This window comes from Ochotona princeps, chromosome 6 (genome assembly GCF_030435755.1).
Source record: "Ochotona princeps isolate mOchPri1 chromosome 6, mOchPri1.hap1, whole genome shotgun sequence".
Taxonomy (NCBI): Eukaryota; Metazoa; Chordata; class Mammalia; order Lagomorpha; family Ochotonidae; genus Ochotona; species Ochotona princeps.
Window position 1 is genome coordinate 32,838,610 of NC_080837.1, and position 18,201 is coordinate 32,856,810.

Below are 18,201 nucleotides of genomic sequence, written 5' to 3' on the forward strand. Positions count from 1 at the left end.
GCTTCCATTAACTTGTGAAAATCATCCTGTAAGTGTGCACTATACAACAGGGAGGAATATGCAGGTAATGCAGACTTCAGGGGACCTTTTCACCACTGTTCACTGTAGTAACCCCTCACAATAACATCATCACAGTGAAGATCTTAGAAATATTCCCTATGGCTCTGATGGAAAAGAATAACCCTCATGTCTGAAAAAGCTGTTAGCACTGGACAGAATGCTTAGGAAACTTGAAAACCAAGAGTGGAGACACAAAGAGGAACACAGAGCTATGAAAAATCTGGAACACCTGCAACTGTCAAACCTTAAACACAATCCACCCAGCTAAATTAACGTAACATTAAAGGCCTAATCTGCTGCTCTAAGTCATGACTTTTTAAAAAGTTGACAATATAAACAAAGAGATGGCAATGCTACAAATAATATTTTATATATATTCATAAAACATTCTAGGGTAAATGAATGATACCCTTATTAGTAAGTAAGACATCGCTGAGGAAAGGATAAAATTGTTGAGCTTGAAAACAGCAGGAAGGGCCAAAAAAAAAAAAAACAAGAAAAATGAGGGAGAAGAGGGAAAGAGCATTTAAGAATTGTCAGATACTTTTGCAAATTTTTCTGAGATAACAGGAGAAGGAAAGGAAAATTAATGCTTAAAATGTTAATAGCTATGTACTTTCTAAAATTAATGACAGGTACCAAATCATAGCTCCAGCAAGACCAACAAGACTAAAATCAAAATGAACAAAACCTATACATGTTCTATCCAAAAGCAACTCATTACCTGTGGTACTAGTTCCAGTAGGATCATCCTTCCCAGGTGGCAGAAGTAAAAACTTCATAGGCAAACAATACCAACAACTTGCTAGTTTTCCTACACTGTAGTACATGTGGATAGTTCTTCAGGGACAAGGGAAGTGATCTGGGTTAGAAAATTAGATCTACATAAAGGAATAAATAACATCAAACAAGTTTAACTCAAATGTTTTGTTCTTTTTATTTGGCGATACAGATAATGGTTTGCTTACCGAATGGTCACAGTGAAGTGGATGGTCTGGAGGTGCGAGATAAATGGCAGCATTGTAATAAGGGATGTGAGGAAGGAAATGAGATACCTGTGCTACACACAGAGTGATACAGTATTGTATGAAGGTAGACTTGGATCTTAGCTGAAAACATACACTGGAGGCTCTCAGGCAACCTCGGAGAACGTTGAAAAGAAGTAAGATGCCATAAAAAGGAGAGAGAAAATGGAGACATGTAGAATGTTAGCTAAAACCAGAGCAAGAAAAAAGACATGAAGAACAAATACAATAGAAAGTAGTTACAAAATTGTAGACATCAAATTATGTAATTACTGAAATGACCAGTTGAAAGATAAATTCTCAAATATACATTAGATACAAAACCCCCTAATCCTTTCATGTTATGATCCCACCCTTAATGATCCTGAAAGCCCTAACTCCAAATTCAGCCACATCAGGAGAGCAAGCTTCAAAAGCATGAATGTGGCGGGACGTCAGAGACATAATTCAGTCCATAGTAGGGGCCATCAATACTGATCTTTAAGGATATTGAACTTACAATAATAACTCTTTGAAAAACTGTGTTCATAACTTGATAACTTTAGATTAAATACAGTCTCAAAAAAAAAAAAAAGACAACCAACCAACACTCACAGGAGGAATAGATAATCTGAATAAGCTACAAAGCTTAAGGATTTCAGTTACTAAAAAACAATAGTCGTTCAAGAGTTATAAGAAAAGGACCACTGTACTAACATTAGGATCAACTGAGTACACAGTTTGCAGAAACTTTGTGTACTCTTTTTATTGTAATTGCTTTTTATACCAAAATTGTCATAAAATAAAACATTTAGTGATGAAACATGAGAGACAACAGAAGATCAAGGGGATAGGGATTCCTGAGGCGAGCATTGTGGTGAAGTGGGTGAAGCTGCTACCTGTAACAACGGCATCACTTATGGGCACCATTTCCTGTCTCAACCACTCTGCTTCTAATACAACTCTCCTTTTAATCCTCTGGTAAAAGCAGAGGAATAAGACCCAAATATTTAGGCCTCTGCTACCCATGGGGAAGACCTGGATGAAGCTCCTGGCCCAGCCCTGATGCTGTAGCCACCTGGGTAGTGAACCAGCAAAATGGAATGTCTCTGTCTCCTCCATCCTCTCTCTACAACTCTTACTTTAAAATACGTGTAAAAATTAAATTACTTGAGGATTATTGTAGGAACTGGAACAATTTACATGCCATTATTTTCTGGACTAAGGCATGCTCAGATACTGCTAAAAATTTTTTTAGCTTTGTCAGTGAAGCTGATTCTGGGAAAGATTATTATATGTAAGTTTCATTATTTATTTATTTATTTGAAAGGCAAAGAGGACATGAATTCCTCCTCACTGATCTATTCCTCAAATGCCTGCAGCAGTCCGTAGAAGTCACAGCCAGGTACCACACATGGTGGCAGGAACCATCACCTCTGCTTCCCAGGGTGCCACAGTCACAAGAGCCAGGAGTTAGAGCCAAGTGTGGCATTTGGGCATAATTAACTGCCAGGCAAAATGCCTGCTTGTTGAGATTCATATTGGGATCAGTAGAGGGTCAGCTCATCAGTTTCAGGAGCATCCTCCAATTTCTTGAACTTACCACAATGGAGTGCAAGTCACTCTGCAAGCTGGAGCTGCATATCCTTCTGTTTCCACTGACATCAGAACTCCTTCCTGGCCCTGATGCTTTGGAGCACAGCTGCGATCCCACTCCTGGTCCTCCTGGTCCTCAAAGTGCAGAGGGCAGATCTCAGTACTCCTTGACCTCATAACTGAGCCAATTCCTGGAGTAAGTCAGTCAATAAATGAATGTTATCTGGAAAATAGCACAAATCTAGGCTTTCTGGGTGAGAGATCTGAATCCTTCCTAACCTCCAAGTCTGATATCACACTGGATACATAACATGTATTGATTTCATTGATAAAACAAAATCAACAAAGTTTTTTCTTCTTGGTACCATGCTGAAGTATGGGAATAAGAGGACTGGAAAATTACAAATAACAATTTAAATGAACTGCTTTGGTAATAGCTTTCATATGTAACTATATTTTGTATACTTGATTCTTTTGTGTCTTGGATCTTTCACCCTTTAGTAGTGCTTTGTATTACACTTAAGCATTTACAGTTTGAACAGCTCTACAAATATACTGAATTCTAACTTTAGACTCACGCAGCAGAGTTTTGATAGACTCTTAATAGTCTAAAGACCTTCTTGTCTGAACCTCTCAGCTGCTGTGATCATAACTTTTCCAGGTAATTTGTTCCTATGACCCATGCTAATTGAATCTTTCATTTTCAGCCAATGAAAAGAAAAGGCTAATTAGGAACAGGCTAACATAACCATCTTTCAACTCATTATGGACACAGATTCACTTAAAATGTTATTGAACTTGAGTGTGGAATACAGTGAACAAAGTATAGATAGCAACAATGAGGTACAGCTACAGTATTATTCGACTACTTTTGCTTTTGTTTTATGAAAGGCTAGGGCGGGGGGGTGTGGCAAATGGTCACACAATAGTCAAGAACTCTGCAGCTCAAACTCCATCGTAGTTCTCCACAATAGTCGCAGGGGCCCAAGTGCTTGGACCATCTTCTGATACTTTCTCAGTTGCATCAGTAGGGAGCTAGATGGGAAACTGAGTAGACTGGCCTCAAAGTGGCACTTCAGCATGGGAGGCCAGCATGGCAAATGGTAGCCTAACCATGTGCTCAACTGCTTTGTGTTATTTCGCAGTGATTCAGATTTTAAAAGACTTGATTCCCATGATCCAAAATGATATGCCTGCCTCCTTCCACTTCTTTAAGGAAGAAGGAGAGTAGCAGAAGAAGGTTTACTGGGGATATTGTTTTCAAGACACAGTGTTGCTTTGGCTTGTCACTATAATAATGCCTAGGAAATCTGTCCATAGTTAGTTACTTTTTTCTAACTAACTCTTAAAAGCTTACCCAATATGGTACATAAATCGAAAAATAATGAACGTTGTCAACAACTGGTTCACCATTTGGAAATGATTAGCTATGTACTTTCTGTTTGAAAAAAAAAAAATCCAGAAAGCTCTAAGATGTAAAGGTTACATCAGTCTTCCAATTTCTGGTGCAATATGTTAAGAACTGACAGATTTTGAAAAGTTTTGGAATCTATTACGAGTCTATCTTCTAGAGTAATGAATGGTACTGATTATTTCTGTTGGTCCTTGCCAACACTAGACAGTGTTTTGTTTCAGAATTTCTTAGGAAAGGATCCCAATTAGAATTTACACTTATTTCCTTATTCATAAATAAACAGGTGTTTGCTACGCACTGAGTAATTTTTTCTGACACATTGACTCCTGAATGGGCATTTGGCCTACCAATAGTGATGCCGGTGAAGATGCTCACATCAGCTATCAGAGCTCTGGGACCGGATTCCAGCTTGCTGCTAGGCAGATCCAGGGACGATGGGTTATGTGCAGATCCTGCCACTCCCATCCTCTGCAAAGAAGAAAACCTACCAATCTGCACATATTTTCTTTGATCTGTTTGAGGTTGAAGTCAGAGAAAATCGCTGCCCTTAATTTGGAAAGAAAGCCAGAGAATCACGGCTCATCTGGAACAGGAACCAGCACCTGTAGCCAAAACAAAGGAACACTGACAGTGTAACAGATGAAGATTTTGGAGGTTCAGTGTGTACCAGCTTGAAAGATCAGGGCTCTGGGGGCTTCACTCTCCAGGACATCTGCACACTGACTAAGGTTTTACTGCCAGGATTTCCACCCAATTCTCCCTGAGAAGACAGTAGAGCAGCCTCTTTCTTTTCTGGGGGTGGGGGGAAGGGAGGGCAGTCTAGAGGATTATGCTATTAAAAAAAACTTACATAAAATTGGGATCACAAAATTTTGTGTAAATATGAAGGGACAGGAGCAACAGAGAAAAAATAGTGCAACCATGTTATTTCCAATAAGACAAAAGATTAAAATTTATGTGTAATGAATACATACAAATCAACATGAAGACAATGCAAAGTTAGTAGAATATAAACAGAGGGAATGATCAGGCTTTTTTAGGAAAAAGAAGAAACAAAGACAAAAAAGCAGAGAGAGAGGGAGAGTGAGAGTGAGTGAGTTCCCTCTGCAGAGGTCCATGATGGCAAGGACCAAAGCTGGAATCTGGGAACTCAGCTCCCAAGCATGAGCAGCAAGGGGTCACTCAACCATCTGAGCCAGAATGTGCCACCTCCTAGGACCTGTTCTCTGATACAGGATGTGGGCATCTTAACAGGCACTGTAACTTCTACGCCAAATGCCACCTGTAACCAGATGCTTTGAAAAAGAATAAATACAAATAGTTAATACGTGGTAATTCATGCTCATTGGTGAAAAAGAACAAGGTGCATATTTAAGTATGAAGTAACAGTCTTTGCTTAGAAATTCTGTAGATATGAAAGAGTGATACTATCTAGAGTTGGCAAGGATCAAGAGAAATGATAATTATTTAATTCCCTGTTCTAGAAGACGGTTCAACAATATATTCCAAAAGCTTCCCAAATCTCAATTTGCTAGCCCCAACAAGAGATTAACTTTAGAAGCAGTCACATAGTAACATAAAAATGTTAAGCATTCATTTGTTATTTTGCACATTAATGTTTTGAAAATGTCTATAGCTCCAACAACGCGAGGCATGTTCAAACAGTTCATGGACATGTGTATTATGCATCTATGCATAGCTTGAAAAAATATTTACCAAAATTAACATTTTGCTGGAATTCTGTGCAGCCCTAGAATAGAGCAAATACTTTCATGGTGTGAAACAATTTTACAATATATTTTTAAGTGATAAGTAACAACACATTACTTTAGAATATAGTTATGACATCATTATTTTAACGGATGGTAACATTTGCCAACTTTTCCTTTCCCATACCCTGGACTCCCAATTTTAATCTGCATTATAGCCTTTCTCACCATTGTTCCTGGTACTATAAGCATGAGAACTTTTCTTACAGGATTTATCAGCTTTATTTGAGCTCTGTCTGAGTTAAGGAAGGGGTCGACAGTGGAAATTCACAACTTATTCAATGTACCTCCTTCTTCACCCTTCCCAGATCTTGAGTAGCTGTATCAATTTTATGGCGTTGGAGCATAAAATGCTTTTATTCTACTTTCTTCATTTGAATCTTTCATGTTGATTTTGCTCTTTATTCTTCACTAAATTGATTTTGTACATGCTTCCAGTTTTGTGGTGTAAGCTTTCAAAGTATTGTTTTCTGAAGTTCTTTCCCCAAGAAGTTCGACAAGGAAGAATTCAAGGGAAAATATTTTCTGATATCTGGCTAATTTGAAATACCTCTCTTTCATCTTTTCCATGTGAAGTGTCTTTTGACTGATTATACAGTATTTGGTTTACACTTTCTTTTGACAATCATAAATATCGCTCCATTATTTTCTAGCATTGAATTTTGCTGTGCAAAACTCTGATGGCAGATTTTTCCCAAATTATTTCATTTACCAACAGAGTTCTTATTCCTTCACATTCACTACATTACCAGGATATGCCTACTGTTAAATGTTTTGTGTTGACTTTAGAAGTCCTTTCTTTTAATTTGACTACCTCCTTTATGGTTTTTTGAAAGCTCCAAAAAATCTTTAAATGTGTGTGCTATCACATTGTTTGGAATTTCATTCTTAGTGATAGCATTTGCATATATCTTTCTTCTATATAGCCTTTTAAATACCTTAACTTCACTCTGACTGTGACTATTTACTCTATTTTTTTTTGTTCCCCACTTCATCTGTGCATTGTGGCAGATACTAAAGTCCTTTAATTTTGTTTTCATTTCTGTAATTTTTTCTAATCATTCCTTGCAAACCACCAAGTTAGATTTTTAAAATTTTCTATTATCTTAACATATTCTCCTTAAATGTGTTTGGCTTTTTTTTTTTATAAAACTTAATCATAGAAGTAACTACTTTTACAGAGATATGTCAAACTTTTTGTGGTAAGATATAATCAAAAATTTTATCTATCCCTAGACATACTTTTCTGCCATGTTTTTCAACTCTTAAATGTTGCTAAAAACTGTTTCTGCTGTTACTACCCTAGTTTATTTTTTATTATTTACCGCTGAATAAATAATGTATTCCTGGGTCAATAATATGCACAACATTTATAGTTTAGGAAGATATCATGTGCTCTTTTTATTCTTCGATAGGAAGGGATCCCTCCTCCCTTCCAATCTCAGGAACAAATATGGCATTTCCCAATGTTATTACATTACTGAACGTTTGTGTGTTAGTCCTTCTCAACCTGGCTCTATTTTACAATGAGATGAGCTGCTGCAAACCAGAGTGAATCCCCACTTTCAAGACATGTAATTTTTGAGTTTCCTAGGGTATTGCATCCAATAGTCTAATCTCTGTACATCATCTTTTCATTTCTTCACAATGGCTTTCGTCCGACATGAACACTTCCATATATTTATAATGTGCAGAACAAATACACCTCAGAGTTTTCATGAAAAATGGAGTTTTACAGTTCTGTGTTTCCAGAAAAAAAGTTCCACGTGGTTTTCAGAGACTAAAGAGGAAAGATGCTGACCTACACAGCAATATTTCTATTACCTGCCTAATACCTTTCTGTTTAACAAGGATTTGCCAGCCAATTAAATTTACATGTCTTGAATTTAATGTGATCACTCCATGAAAAATAATTGCAAATAGATTAATAGTGCATCTCATGATAAAATTAAAATTTTCATGTTCTAATTTAAGTAACTTTCAAGCAACTTAAATAACTCAGAACATGCATTTATGAGTATGAAGCACAGATATTATGATAGGAGATGCAAATGTGACAATGTAAGGAGGATTCTTCAGGTAACATGGTCCGTAATTGTTTGTTTAGCATTTCTTAGTTCAGTTTCTTCCACAACTTGCCACTTTTCATTTTTATCTCATCTGTAAACTAACTATCTAAGCAGTTCCAAATCACACTTTCCCATAGTTCCCAATATTACCAAATACGTCCACTAACAACTAAAAGAAATGTATAGCCACAATTTGATTAACGAGGAGAACACACTATTTAGATGTGCAACAACCAGATAAAATGACATTCAAAACAAAGAATTGCATTATTTTTCTACCCTGGATTAAATCTATAGTGAATGTAAAATCTTACCATTTAGTGTGGCACAAAGCATAAACCAATATACTTGTTGATTTTGTTATAAATCATCATCATCATTACTGTTACTCAGTTGGGAATATATATGGACTATTTTTTCAAAATAAATTATTCAGGCTGAAAATACAGAGATAGTGAAAAGAAAATCCATGCCAGATATTCAGTGTTTTATCAAAACAGGAAAACTATGCATGATTGGGCAATTTTTCTTTTTTACCTCCAAGACTGATACAATGAAAGAACCTAATACGACAAATTATTGGCTGAATGTACCAGTCTGAGTTACTGTGTGCTTTTCTGCTTTTATTTACTAACTTGCATTATTTGAGACATAAAATTTATAATGCACTATTGGAAGCTACAAATAAACTTATATTTTCTCACAATAGTCAAAGCATATAGGGAACAATGTGAGTGATTATCAGGAGTGTAAATTTTAAGAATTTACCTATTAAGTAAGTTGGCAAAAATGTCATTAACCTTTGAAATCACCCTATCATTTCAATTATTATTGTTACCAACATTAAACATATCTAAGTAATTTACATAATTTCTCATTAAATACATTTATAAAGTTACTCTAAAACATTAAAGTATATATAGTAAACATAATGGTAAAAGTAATAAAATACAAACTAAGTAATAAGGGAATTGTTAAAGGATCTTCTGAATGGGCCTGGAAAATGCACATTATCTTTTAATTTCACTTTTCCATGAGTTCTTTGAAGTTCCCTCTTACAGTTTTTCTGTGCATAAAAACGCTATATAATCACTAAAAAAGTAATTTAAGGTTTTCAACATGTTTAAAATTGTGTCACAAATTTAAAAGAAATCATAGAACAATGTACTTTTTTATGAGTTAACATGATGTTTTGACACATGTGGTGTCTTTATAAATAGTGATCTCATTTAAAACCATAATGATTACCAGAGGCTCAGAAGGCCAAGTGGGAGGGAGTCCTGGGCAAAGACTGATTAATGGCTACTATCACAGCAGCTGGACAGCAGCAACAAGTCCTGAGGTTTTATTCTATAGTACGGTGACTAAAGTTGTTACTGTAAAAAGCTTGAAGAAAAAATTATACAAGCTTTGATCATAAAGAAATGGTAAATGTCTGAGAAGACAGATTTATCCTGATTGGACACCAAATTAAATTTTTAAGGAAAAAATGCAAAATCCATAATTACTTACAGTATATTATCAATCCCATAAAGCTCACATGTATAAAAAGAAAGCATACTAAAGTAAATCTATTGATAAATCAGTGACAGTTATTTCTTAAGTATATAAATACACTTACTATAGTGAACACATTTAAAATTTTTTATTTGAAATGTGATACTAACATTATAACTATAAAATATTTCAAGTTGAAGAAATGAAATTGGTTCCTCTATTATTCCTTTCCTAGTAAATTCCAAGGATTTTTAACGTTTTTTAAATATTCCCATTCAATACCTTATATAGCATTTGAGAAACAAATAGCTTCCAATCTCTTAATTATTGAGCTATCATTATTGGAATCATATTCTGAGAATTAAGTTCTGTTAATGCTGTGGCACAACTTCCCATCTATGACATTTCAACAGATCCTCCTTTGTCAGCATTATCCTTGAGGTATAATCCACCTTCTGGAGAACTAATCAAAACTACCAGTACAGGCACCAACTGCCCAGGAGACCACGGGGAATTGGACTGCCCTCGTAGGCCAAGAACTCTGAGGTCAACCACCCCCTATCGGATCTCCCACACGGGATGGAAGCAGCCCAGATCATTCCTCACAGGATATAATGTCATTGGAACAACAGCCAGGAGCCCTGAGCGGTCCTCAGAAACAGAAGAGTAAACTCCTTTCGGGATTCGGGAGGGAGCTCTCTCTGGTCCTTACTTAGTTCCAACTTTGGCTCCCCACCCTCTCTTGCAATGACCATCAGGGTCGCTCCACCCCTCCAAAAATTAGATAGACAGAGACCAATAAGGGAAGCTTGGAACTTAGACAAGAAATGGTCAGCTTGGACTCACATATACCTTACTAGGTAGGATAGAAAGATTAGTTACTCCTCACTATGGTATTGAAGATTTCTCTGCACACCCCTAAAACTGTTCTGTGCCTCAACTGTTGACATATGCCTTGTTAGAGTTATAAGCCAGTTTGAACTATCCTAAAATTCGCCAAGTTCAGTAAAAATTATGCTTCAATACTAAAAACTGTTAAATATAAAAATGAAAATAGACATGAGACAGCTGAATAGTACCCTATAACCAATTTTAGGTGTATAGTAACTGGTTGTGTATAAACTAAATTTGAAATGTCAATGAAGTAGTCACAGGATGTAGTTAAGAACTTGCATTTTCTAACATTGGTCACTCAATACCATGCCAATTAACTCCATAAATTGTTGTTGACGTTATGTTGTGGCTTAACATTGGATGGGATGATATTCTGCCAGCTCTACTTTCAGACCAGGGATGGTCTCCCAAGGAAACTATTGAATTTATCTGGACAATAAGAGGCAGGACAATATGCATGGTACATGCTTGCAATGAAGGAATCCTCACTGGATTTGAACTGTACTACTGCAACAAGGTGGAGGAATCCACCATGGGGAAGGGCATAGAGAGGGGTTGGGGGAATCCCAGAGCCTATGAAACTGTCATAAAATGAAATGAAATTTAAAGAAAAAGAATCTATAATATATGCCTTTATAAAGTTCCCTCATTCATAGGCTTTACTTTTAATCTTGTATTCTTGATATTTTAAGTAATATTAGTTTAGGTTTACTGAAAATTGATTTTGGATATAAGTAAACCGCCTGTCACTATGTAACTGCATGTGCTGCCAACCGTGGAGTTTCTGGCTTCAGTCAGGTGACTGTAAGCTTGAATGAGTAATGGTTTGCTGACAATATTTTCTTTGAAGTAGAATAATAATTATGTTTTTTGGGATTGTTTTTGTGATCGTTCTTTAATAAGGAAGTAAAAGTGAACAGTTGGATGTTGTGCAAAAGCTTGTGCTGATTTGTGTATAAATAAAAAGGCAGCTTTTTGAGTTGTCCTTTTGAGCATCAAAAAATAACTCTTATCTAGCATGCTTCCATTCGTTAGTGTAACTAAATCATATTTAATACAAGGAGATCCCAACTTGCTTTTGGCTAGTTAGGAGTTTATAAATTATCAAGGTGTATAATAAACTATTTGCTATCACATTTGCAAAACTGCTATGATTTAAAATAATTTTAAAAAATACAAAATATGCAGTGTTATGCCATACCTTATGTTCCTAAGTAGATAGAATCTTGTCACTCTTGACCACCAAGGTGCCAGGTATGTTAACCCCACCCCTTAAATGGCCACCAATATCGTTAGTCGCTGTTTAATGTTTACAAAAAGGATTATGTACAAGGACTAAAAGATTTCATGGAAAATACAAAGGTGAATAATACAGAGTAACGTGAAAGCATAAACTCCAGTAGAAACATATAATTAAACATGAGTCAGACTGTGATGAGAGCTATAATAAAGGGACCCATGAATTTCATCGCAGATGTAGTGACAGGAGAGGAATTTCTAACTGGTAAATGCATGCAGACTTCTTTGATAGTGTACCTCATATAAAAAGGAAAAGATTCCTATACATTAAGTTAATCAATACACAAACATGAACAGCTTATGCTAGAGGACTAGTTTGTGTATGAACTGGTTAATTTGACTATGTTGAGCTATCACAGCCTAAAGATTGTGGAATCTACACGAATATCACCTTTTGGTAAATCAGCAACAGTAGCCACACGTATGCAAGTTTATCCACTGCACTGGCGTCTCCATATGTCATCATTTACAATACGACATCTACACAATGAGTCATCTGCAATTACATAGTTCGCGTTGTCACCATGATGGCATTGGCGTTTTGTAAGAGTTCAAGGAGACAACATGTAGAAATCGATACCCTCTACTTTAAGAATAGTATCCAGTTAAATTTCCCTTGCTAAACAGAGAATGCCTTCGTACTGATGAAATTTCTGAAGTCGAATTCCTCATCAAACTGTGAGGCTATTTCAACAATTTTGTGGAAAATGGAAGTAAAAGATAAGTGTATCTTTTGTGAGAAAAACGTTAAATTCCATGTTTAGGAGGAGCATTCAAAAGTTTATGAACTATCTGTATTATATGAAAACTGAGAATGGTTTCCAACTTTTTTTGGCACCAAAATAAAGGTCTTTTAATTCCATTTTTCTGTAGACTATTTCAAGTACTCTCGTAGTTCAGCAACAAGCAAGGGAATCTGAGACTGCTGTCTTCCCGAAAAGCTTCTGAAGTGCTGAACTGCTGCTGCAATTTCAGGTGTACATTTTCCTTTGCTTTTACTCTGTCCTACACTTAGTTCCACAAAGTGATACATGCATAAGGCTCCTGCTCAGGTTTCCTAACTTTGCTGCAATCGGTTAATACAATCTGACTAAAGCTAGCTAATAAAAGTTGAGAAAAATGAAAAAGTGGGTTTCAGAAAAATAGTTAAATCCAGGAAAGCTAAACTTACAGGAAATGCAGTTATTCTGAAAAGCATCTATTAATCAGAACTCTATTTTATTAAAAGCTCTTTTGGTAAAAAGCAACATAAACCTATTTAAAATAACTCATTTCCCAAAGTGAACGCATCACAAGGATGTTTACACTGGGATGCAAGAGAAGAAGGATAGGAAAATGCATTAGTACTGACAGCAGGAAACAGGAAGACCAGGCACCAAGGCTGCTATTCCTGATGGGTATATCTTCTATCTCTTTAATCATTTGATCTTTTCTTTTGCCTCATGCATTCATTTTCAATCTCATCTTTTCTTGTGTGTGTTACATCATGTGCACATAATGAAAATGACAATCTACAGAGGTAGCTTTGATTAAAAACTTGAAAGATGAGCAAATTTACAAACACTGAAATATGTGAACTAATCCTGAATTTCTGGAAGGAAGAGGACCAGTAGCAAAGGGAGGAGGTGCCCATTCCTACACACCTCCAGGTTTGATCAGTTACTCACACCAACCTAAGAGGAACAGGAACCATCACTGGGAGTTTTTGTTCAAGGTCTTCCTCCTTGAGAAACTACACTCGGGAGCTACCATCACAGTGTTCCTGTAGGCAATTATCCTGAGGACACAGGATGTCTTCCTGTGAGTGGTTTGGCATCTACAGTCAGTGCGACAGAACCAGAATCAGCCTAAGGTCTGTCGTGCTTCTACAATCTTCTTCCACTGCCAAACTCAGGGAAGACTGCAGATGCATGGGAAAGTTTGTTTTCCTCTGATTATTTCAACGGAAATATAGTTCAGTAGGGTACAGGTAAATGCAGGTATTTCAACAGATTTCACAATTTGCAAGAAAATTCTGTGAACATCCTGAAAGAGTGAGAAAGGTTAACCTCCTACCAAGACAGTGAGATGTGCAGCCCAGAGCCCTGCTATGGAGAACACAACTGACCATGAGTCCACATGTGAGTCTACCCAGAAGCCACACTTTCCCTTCACTGTCCCCAGGAAGGGAACTCGTGTTCCTTCCTCAAGAGGTAGCCTTCTGCTAACAGCATCATGGATGCAGCACACCCCACCAGCTGAAACAGCCTTCGAACTCTGCTCCCCACCCTACACACCTTCTGTCTTCTCTGGAGGAGTGGACCTGCGTACCAGTCAGGAAGCTCTCCTGCCTACTTCTGCATTCCCTTGTTGGTTGTCACAGGTGTTTTCTTTAGCTAATCTTCACACCACTCAAGCTCATCTTGGAGTTTTCTTAAAATTTTTGCGTTTCATTTTTTATGGTAACTTTTAAAGTGGTAAGGAAGAGAAAGCTGAATTAAAATGAAAAATAGTCACAGTTGGAAAATGACCTAAAATAGATTTATTTCCATATTGTTTGTTAGATGTTGATTTCATTTGGTTTTTAAAATAGTGTTTATTACCATTTATTTTTCTTCTTGGGGAAAAGCCATAGATATAGCATATATAATGCACATATAATGTGTTTAGAGAATAAAAATGTAGAACTTAAAGCTATGAAATAAAATTAACTTATCTTACCATCATTAAGCATTTATATACTTTCACTTCTTTTGATTATGACAATTTTTTCTGTTTTTTAACTAAATAAATTTAGCTCCTTCTCACTGAATTTATGTTATCACTTTGCAATGCCATTAAATACCAGTCAATATCTTTGTTATATAGTCAAAAGAAAATTTTTACTTATGGTCCTATAACAATTTGACATTCCTGTATATTCTTGTTTTTCATTCCTATTTACAGTTCTGGACAACAGGTGCAAGGAGGGGGTGATTGTGAGAAAATGTGAAGAGTTAATTAGAAGAACTAGAACTGGGGTTTTCGATGAAGGATGTTGAAGAGAGCACCAAACTGCCATCCTGAGTTGTGCTTTGCAGGTGGGACAGAGGCTTTACAGGTCAGACCACTGAAGGTGTGGAGCCAATGGAGTAAGGGCCTTTTCATCTTCACAACTATCCGCTGACACCTAGCTGCCCAGGGAAGAATAACTGAACCCTAACTGATGGTGGGTCTTCTCTCCTTAAGCAGTTGGCTCTGACTGTGAGTCAGCCACCTTTCTCCTGAAGGTTACTCAGAGATCTATCAGAGCAGCTATGGTGGTCCCAGAGTTTCTACTTCTCATGAAGTCACTACTGGATGTGTTTCTCAAGGTAAGAGAAACTTCGCCCCAAGCACTGCTGAAAGTACAATCAATCAAACAAGGAAGACTACTGACAGTTCCTCAGCAGGCCCTTCAGAGCTAGGTCCTGGACTCAACTATATGAACTGAAGTGGGAATCCTAAGTCCTCCAGAAAGCTGGCACACACATTGCAGGCACTATCAACCTTTACATCCTTTGATGAAGGAATCAGTTGGATGTAGTGAACAGGGGTAGAAAGGAAACTTGTTATACTCACTACCCGGAGGAACAATCTGCGATTTAACGTCTTGTGAGGACACCAAGCATTACCTCCTTCCAGCATGGCCTTCCTCAATCTTGGAAAGCTTTCTAGTCCATCCTGTGAATTTGCCTTAGAATTTGGGATAGAAGTACTCCAGTTATCTTCTTGTAGGCTAAGACATACTCTGTTCTTAATACAGCCCATTCTATCTAAGGTAAACTTCCCAAACAGAAATAACAGGCTAAAAGGCCCTTCATATAGACAACAATGGCTTGTGAGATAGTTTTTCTTTCTTTTTGCAAAGATTTCTTATAATTATTTTAAAAGCAGAGTGACAGAGAGAAAGAGACGGAGAAACAGATGTGTTCCACCTGCTGTTTTACTCCTCAAATGGCCCCAACGGCTAGAGCTGAACTAGGCCAAAGCTAGGAGCCAAGAGCTTCATTCTGGTCTCCATATGGGTTCAGGCACCAAGAACTTGAGTCAATGTCTGTTCCATTCCCAGGTATGTTAGGTGCTGGCAGGGAATGGAGCAGCTGGGACTCCTTCTTGCATCCTTATGGGCTGCCAGGGTTGCAGATGGCAGCTTAAGCTACTTCACTACAATGCTGGCACCCCAGGGACTGTGACTGAAATCAGAGCTTTTCTACTTTTATTTTCTTTAATTTAACATGTTGTGTTTGCTGTGACCCTGAGAATCTAATTATTAAAATATAATTCTCATCAGATCTCATGTTCTTGTTATTGTCAAATACTAACATATTTTTGTTGACATAAATTTGGATAACTAGCATAGGTCCTGATAACTTCAGGATCTTGATTGGTAGCCTGAAGATAACGTTTGCAATGTTTAGGTTACGTGATTTAATTTGTCTCTATTGGAAGATATACATGTGTCCAGGGTTAGCTGTTGGTTGACATTTTTCTGTGTGTTACAGATTGTATACTGATGTGCTATGACTATGTACATCTTTCTGTAAACAGAACCACATGTCAAAATAATCCTCATTACCACAGGAATATGACAACTTGGATAGTGATTTACAAAATCAAGAAACTCCTAGAAAATTAGGTGCTCTCAAAGTATGCAAATCGTCAGCTGCCAAAGGCATTCTAAGAAAAATTATACTTCCAGACTTTTCAGTCTTTCCCTAGAAAATGAGATCTTGATAGTTGGGTTTTACCAATATTTTTCTGAGCTGATTTTTAGGGTTGTTTTGAGGTATCCAAAATGTTCTCCATTTTGTTCAATCCCTGATAATTTATATGGTGATTCAAAGGTAAGGAAGAGAATATCAAGTTGCCTATTATCAAGTGGTAATCTTAACTACAATTGTAATGTCCCTAAGCATCTCATCGCATCTCTGTGTGCCACAGTGGATGCTAAAGAAGTAAGTGGAATATAATTTCCTATGAAGTAACATATCAGTGTAAAGACCCTGCCAACCTAATCACTCTTCACACAGGCTGTTAATTGTGTAATTTTGGATTTCAAGAGTGGGTGAAAAATGTATCAGTATTGTGACCAGAGTCAGTGAACCAAAAAACACAACATGTGTTCTGAAGAGGCACTGTACCTCTTCCAGGTTTTGGCAATATTCATAAATATTACTTATCAGGAACTACTTCTGAAATAATCACACTAACATAATATTTCACTGTCAATTACACTTTCTGGCACACACATTTGATCCTTGATTTCCTCATATGAGAAAGCCAGCTCAGAGAAAAGTCACTCAAGTCCTGAAATTTGGAAGATGTAGAATATTTGAAAAGGGGGGCCTGGCGCCATAGCATAGTATCTAAAGTCCTTGCCTTACATGCACCGGGATCCCATATGGGTGCTGGTTTTAATCCCAGCAGCCCTGCTTCCCATCCAGCTCCCTGCTTGTGGCTTGGGAAAGCAGTCGAGGACGACCCATAGCCCTGGGACCCTGCACCTGCGTGGGAGACCAAGAAGAGGCTCCAGGTTTAGGATTGGCACAGCACTGGCCATTGTGGCCACTTGGGGAGTGAATCAGCAGATGGAAGATCTTCCTCTCTGTCTCTCCTCCTCTCGGCATATCTGACTTTGAAAAAAATGAAAAATAAATCTTTTTAAATTTTTTGAAAAAGTCTCTGGCTTTCAAATGCATGCTCTCTCAGGCATTCAGGATAAATGCATAAACTATTAACAAGCCAGCCAAAAATCTCATTTTAAGCTTTGTCCATTGTGGCAAACACTTTTAATATGCTCAAGAAAATTACAAAGTACACACAATTTACAAGACCCAGGAAGAAAAAGGCAATATAATAACTGATGCAAAAAAAAAAAAAAGAAAAGCTGTTAAGTTATGGGACATGTATTCCTCAATCTAGATATTTGAAAGTTGATTATCATACAGGCACATGGAGAGAAAGAAAAATTATCTGCTAGTTCACTTCCTAAATGCTCACCATAGCCATGGCTGGGGCAAACTGAAGCCAGAAACCAGAAATCTAATACATTTCTCCTATATGGATAAATCCTTCATTTTCATAGTTTATATTATTAATTCATCCAACCTATCTACACTATGCAGAGCAATTTAAAATTTCAATGGGATCCCAATAAAAATACCTGCAACATTCTTCTCAGAAATTAAAAAAAAGTCAAAAGTTATATGAAAACACAAAAGACTCTTAATAGCTACAGAGATCTTAAACAATACAAAGGCATCATAATCCCATACTACATGGCACTTATATTCAAAACAACCTGGTACTGGCACAAAAATAGGTATGTGGATCAATGGAGCAGGATGGAAACCTCAGGAATCAATCCATGCATCTACAACCAACATTTATCTTTGACAAGCAACTGAAATCAACCCCTGGACAAAGGACAATCTCCTCACCAAATGCTATTGGACAGCTGCATCTATGCATGCAGAAGTATAAAATAAGACCCCAAACCTTACAACTTATAGAAAAACCTACTCAAAATTGATCAGAGATCTAAATCTATGACATTATATCGTAAAATTACAGGAGAAAAACAATGGGGAAAATTTTCC

At 37.0% G+C, this 18,201-nt stretch overlaps 1 long non-coding RNA gene across 1 annotated transcript in view; it reads right to left on the bottom strand.

The window, feature by feature from the left end:
• Positions 1–2,740: 2,740 nt before the first annotated feature.
• Positions 2,741–18,201, bottom strand: part of LOC131480456 (uncharacterized) — a 368,356-nt gene continuing 352,895 nt past the window's right edge. Inside the window, exon 8 of the long non-coding RNA XR_009245543.1 lies at positions 2,741–2,883. This is a non-coding gene — a long non-coding RNA (uncharacterized LOC131480456). The remainder of the gene's footprint in view (positions 2,884–18,201) is intronic.